The 6327-nt window shown below is 28.4% G+C and overlaps 1 pseudogene; it reads right to left on the bottom strand.

Annotated features, from left to right (window-relative positions):
* Window positions 1-239, bottom strand: part of LOC117913220 — an 8046-nt pseudogene extending 7807 nt beyond the window's left edge.
* Window positions 240-6327: the final 6088 nt, after the last annotated feature.

Here is a 6327-nt window from a genome sequence, read left to right on the forward strand (position 1 = left end):
CGCCTCCTCATGGTGGCTTTCATTTCCTCCCATGTCTCAATAGGCCTCTCATAGTTTCTTCTTATGTTCATCACAAGTTGATCCCACCATACAATAGCATAGTCAGCAAACTCAATCACAACTAGTTTTACATTTTTCTCCTCGGAGTAGTTATGGCACTCAAAGATGAACTCCACCTTCTTCTCCCACTCTAAGTACACTTCTGGATCATTTTTCCATTGGAACGATGATATCTTCATTTTGATGTTTCCTAGGCTTCTATCAATCCCATCTTGCCATCTTGGAGCTCTTCAAAAACCTCTACCATGCCTTTCTCCCCTTGGCACAAACCTACCCTCATGGTTCAATGAAGCTTGATCCTCTTCATCTTCAAACTCATCCTCATGGTAGTCCTCAGAATCATCAACACGCGCATCCCTTCCTTTCCTTCTAGCATTAAGGGTTCTTTGGGTACGCTCCTCACGCAAAGAAGTGATAACAACGTCTTGCCTATCCATCTGATCCCAAATATCATTAAACACCACATTCATGCGTTCAAATTGTTGTTGCATAGCCTGCAACATGAGGGATGACTCCTCCCCTCCTTCCTTATTTGATGTTTCGCCCCTGGAAGACATATTTTTGAAACTACAAAAAAAGGTTAGAAATAATTCCTCACAACACTCCCTCACATGTTTGCACTCACACTCATGTTTCACTCTCAAATTGGCTTTTTCCCGATATTAGTCTCACACTCTCTTGCCTTTTTCCACTCGTAGCTTCCCCTTTTCAGTTCTGCTTAAACTAATAAACTTGATCAAGAAATTCAACTTGTAGTATTTAAACTAATACCTATGGCAAGAAAATATGACAGAAACACTAAATCAAAGGAAGAGAACAAAAGAAAATAATATTTTGATTTGAGATAATTGAAACTACACACAATTTTTTTTTTTGTTTTCTATTTATTTTCTAAAGTCTTTTTTTTTTTGGGAACTGGTGCATGATTTTAACCTAGTGCAAGTCAAAAAAATAAGAACGAGGAATAAAGAACACGAAAGGAACAAGATAGGATAATAACAGGAAACAAAAGATAAATGGATAGAAAATTGATTTTAGAACCTGTGCTCTGATACCAAATGATGTGAACCTCAATCGACATGCTTTGAGACCCAACAAACAGTATTGGAATAATTGCCCAAGAAAGCTAAAATACAAATTTTTGATAGAACTCTGACCCAACGTTTATAAGTGAAACGCGAACCAAAAATATAAGTAACAGACCTTAACCCATTGATTACAATGGAATCACAAACCGAAGATATAAAGTTTGAACGCCACAAGGAAGAATCCCTGATAAGTTCACAGTTCTTGAAAAACCAAAAGAAAAGCAAAGCCTCACTTTTTCTGATTGTTTTATTCAATAAAAATTGTCTCCTATTACAATGAGTGCATGCTATTTATATGTCATGAAAAAAACTTACTAAATATTAAAACCCTAAATAAAAGTTGATTTGGTCTAAAACTGGCAGATCCAAAATAGGAAAATAGCTAAAAAAACGTACTAAATAATAAAAGCCTAAAATTAAGGTAGATTTGGCCTGAATTTAGAAGCTCTAGAGTAGAAAATAACTGATATGAAGCTGGAAAGTCAATCAGTCATTAATCCACGCCATAAATCACAACCAATCAAGCTAGATTAGCCCTCAATAGCTTGGATTAAATTTATTACACTTTCATCTTCCTTTGGGCCAAGTTTGGAATGTCCTACATTAGAATCAACCCAAATCTCTTGAATTAGTCCATTAAGTGCTTCTTTGATCTTCTTAGATCTTGCTTTAGTAATAGGCCCAACTAGAACATGTGATGGATCTTTGAATGCTTGTAGATTCTCATCAATATTGATCATTGAAAATTATATAATGCCACTTGAAAGGACCATTCATCACTAACATTCTCAAACCAAGTTTTGGAAAAAGTACCAAGGCATGCTTTTCACAATTTCTTGGATGGGTACTCTAGTTACATTCAGATAGAAGTGGCATTAGACTATTAGGATAAGACCACACATTAACATGCCCATTTAGTACATTTACATATGAAAAGAATGTCTTTTTGGTCTATGTAATGCTCCAGTTATATTCCCAACATGTATGTTGAGTATTTTTTAAGACACGATTAAGGAATTTATGGAAGTTTTCATGGATAACTTGATAGTGTACAAAAATAGTTTTGAAAATTGTTTAAAAGTTTTGGAAAAAGCTTTATCAAATAAGGAAATTAACCAAAACTAGGAAAAGTGTCAACTCATGGTCTCTTTTGTCATAGTTCTAACAAATGTAATTTTTGAGGAAAAAAAAAATGAAGTTGATAAAACAAAAGTTGATGTTATTGCTAATTTGCCTTCCCCAAAAATGATCAAGGAAGTGAGATCTTTCTTAGGCTATGCTGGATTTATAGAATATTATAATGGATTTTAGCAAAATAGCAAAGTCCTTTGTGTGATTTCCTTACTAAGGATTCAAATTTTGAATGAGGAGACAATTGTGAGAAGGCATTTAGGCAATTGATATCACTACTGACATTTGTGAGTGTTTAGCTAAGTTGGCAATTCCGAACAAAAATTCCCAAGTATCTCCTAACTTGATTTTTCCAATCCTTCTATGGACTAATTGGCTAATGGAGATCAATTTTTTGAATTTGTCAAAAGACCAAGGTTTATAGTTGAGGTTGGAGTTGGAAGGAATTGAATCAACCATATTATTTAAATTTTGTTTTACTTAAAATAATTTTTGAGTTAAGAAGGTTTAGGAAGTTGTTTTTTTTACTTAGTGTTCAAAATGCTCTATTCTAGGATCGATCCAGCTTTAGGTCAGATCGATCCAACTTAAATTTTTTTTATGAAATCTCATCCATTGGATTAAGGACTTCATTCTCATTTAAAATCAAATTTTCTCCCATTTCTGGAAGGAGAGAGAGTAGCAGCAGCCTGTGAGAAAGCTTTTCTTTCCTCCCCATTTTGAGGGTGTTTGTCTCCTAAGAAAATCCCATAACTTTTCCACTAATTTTTTTTTAGGATTTTCTGAAAAATGGTTGATTTTTGAAACATTCATCTCTCATTCTCTTGGTTTTGTGCAAAAACTCATTTTCTTTTTGTGTGGATTCAAGAAGAGACCGAGATCGAGTTTGGTGTGGACTCCAAGTGTACTCTAGAAGAAGAATGTGAGAAGTTAAAAGTGAAAGGTACTAGTCAAGTGGTCTAGGAAGGATTGGCAAGTTTGAGCAAGGTAAAGCCTTGTATTTAGTTTTTGTTCTTCATAGTGGATGTTTTCGATTGATTGTAAGCCCATGGTTTTTTATCTCTTTGAAGATTTTCCACGTTAAAATCTGGTGTTAATTATCTCTTTCTCTTTCTTTCTCTTCTTAGCATCAGTTTTCAGTTTTAGCAATTTATTAGAGTTTTGATTGTCTACTATTTGATTGAATGATGAAGAGAAATGGTTATGAATCATCTTTGAAGTTGTTCCTAATTGTTGATCATTGATATTTTGAGGTATATTGATCTTGGTTTTATTTGAATTTAGTTTAAGTTGATTTGAGTTTGGGAGTGTTAGATCATGTGCATGTGAATTGCATTTTAATATTGTTGAGGAGTGTTGTTGCATTCATATATGCATGTGATTTATAATTTGTGTTTTTGAGAATGTGTGAAGAGAAGAAAAATATTCAAAAAGTTTCGAGGTTTGCTAATTTGAGTTAAGAATTTTTAAAAAATTGGTCAAAACACTTATTCACCATTCCCCTCCCCCCGGTGTATTCCACTATTGAGATTCACCTTTTCAATTGGTGGGGTGAGACTTGGGCTCATCAGGTTGTATCATTCAAAAATATATATATTTAAAAAAAAAAAATCTTTTTCTCGTGTATTTATATGAAAATTTAAAGCGAATAAGTAAAAAATTTCAAGATAACAAAAAAAAAATGAATATTATTATTTAATATAATATATCATAAATATTATAAAAGCATTAAATTGAATTCAAATTAGGTTCGAGTTGTTTAAATCTTAGCTTGAGTTTAACTTAAATTGAGTTTCGATTGAAAAAACTTAATCGAAACTCAACTTAAGTATTGAAAATGATTGTCTAAACCACCCCATATATCAGATTAAGTTAGGTCAACTCACTCAAATTGCACAAGTTGTTCGGAAGGGAATGATTGGACAAATAGACTTCAGGTCTGCAGGGTTGGTTTAATCGGATGCCCAAAAAATAGAGGTCTAATTGTAGTTGAGTGGGAGTGGGCATAGAGGCTGTGAACGAATGGTTTGTTTGACATTGTCTGCATAAGAAAAGAGAATCGTCTCAAATTTTCTACCATTTTCATTTTTTTTTTCCTTTTTAGTTTCAATTTTCCTAATAGCTTAGGTGCAACATAGGTGTGCAATGCATTCATTATTGGCTAGCTAGTACAAAGAGCAGGGGTTGAATTACATACCATGTGAAGGAGCCAAAATTACAAATATTGACCTAGGACCAAATCCTATGATAAAACAATCGTTTTTCACATATGAAAGAATAGAAAAAACAATGGATTTTTAGGTTTGAAATATTACTAAAATATGAATAGCAATATTATAATAAAATCATAAATTATATATTTATAAATATTATAAAAATATAGATATTAGCATCCTTATAAAAACATAATTGATTTATTTATTAGAAATAAATAATAGTAATTTAAAATTATTAGTTGTTAATATTATTTTATTTTAAATGAATTTATAAAAAAAATAAAGTTTATTTTTTAAGGTATAAATGCATCAAGTTTTTCATTTCATGCATACATTTACTACTTAGTTACAAATAAAATATTTTAATTTTTTTTATTTAGTTTGTAATTAATTAATCAATTTTTGAATTCCAAATTATTCTTAAAAATGAGAAGATTCATTTTTATGTCTCACTTAATTTAAAATTTATTTACCTAATGAGAAAATTCAAAAATTATAGTTATGTATATAGAAGAAACATTAAAGTTATGACTCACAATAAATTAATTTTGATTTATTATTATTTTTTGTAGTGATTATACACATTTTTTTAGCTTCAAATTATTTTTAAAAATTATTAAACTTATTATTATATTCAAAACAAATTCTCACTTGATTTATAATTTAATTCTCTATTAAAAAAATAGAAAAAAATATGGTCATTTGCAGAAAAAAATAAAAATAAATAGTCATCCTAAAGAAATTTTCATCAATACATTTTTTGTATTTATTGATTAATTAGTATTTGAATTTTAGATTATTTTTAAAAATTACTAGACTTGTTAATGAATCCAATACATTAAGTTTTGTTTTATTTGAAGTTTATTACCTAGTAAATAAATTCACAAAATTATGGTTATATGTAAAGAAAAAATTAACAAAGTCATTCAAAATAAATTTAGGTTTCTAACTTTTTTAGTATTAATTTGATCGGTTTTCTGTTTCATGATTTTCTAATGCTAATTGAATAAGTTTTTAAGCTTTAAATTATTAAACTTTTTTGTATTAAGTGTTGCTTGATTAGGAATCTAATTTCTTACTAAAAAAAAATAGAGAAGTTAAAATAAATTAAAAAAAATGCATATGTATTAAAGGAAGATTGTATTTGAAGTTTTTTTTTTTTTTTTTTTTTTTTTGGTATTGAGAGATGAAGAGAGAATAAAAGAAGAAAGATATTGTATTTTACTTTATTTGTGTTTCATGATTTTAATTTTTCTAATTTTTTTAATGTTTTTCTTTTGGTTTTAAAAAAGTGTGAAAACAACTTCTACTTATTACGTAAAAAACCATTATCTATTTTACTTTATTTTTAAAAATTGTTTTTAGAGAACAACAACCAAACAACCCTACATATTTTTAAAAAATAATTTTTTGTGTTAAAAAATAAAACATTAATTTTAAATCACATGGCCAAATAAACTTTAATTATTTAACAAAAAAAAAAAAATCTCTCAAAAGAATATTTTAAACTATGTGTAATTTGAGAGTTTTTATTTTTTAAAATAAAAATAAAAATTATTTTAAATATATGTAAAAATATTATTGTTAATTTATTTATTATATAACATTTAAATGAAAATAAATAATCATTTCAACCTTACATTTTTAAGTTATATCCAAATATTTATTATTTTTTGATGTTTAAAATAGAAATTATATTGCATTCAAATATTTTCTATTTAAAAAAAATATGAAAATTTTCTTACCTTTAACATTATTTATGATTAAAATATTTATACTTTATAAATAATTTTTTTATATCATGTTATTCAATAATATATATGTATATATAT

This window comes from Vitis riparia, chromosome 4 (assembly GCF_004353265.1).
Source record: "Vitis riparia cultivar Riparia Gloire de Montpellier isolate 1030 chromosome 4, EGFV_Vit.rip_1.0, whole genome shotgun sequence".
NCBI lineage: Eukaryota > Viridiplantae > Streptophyta > Magnoliopsida > Vitales > Vitaceae > Vitis > Vitis riparia.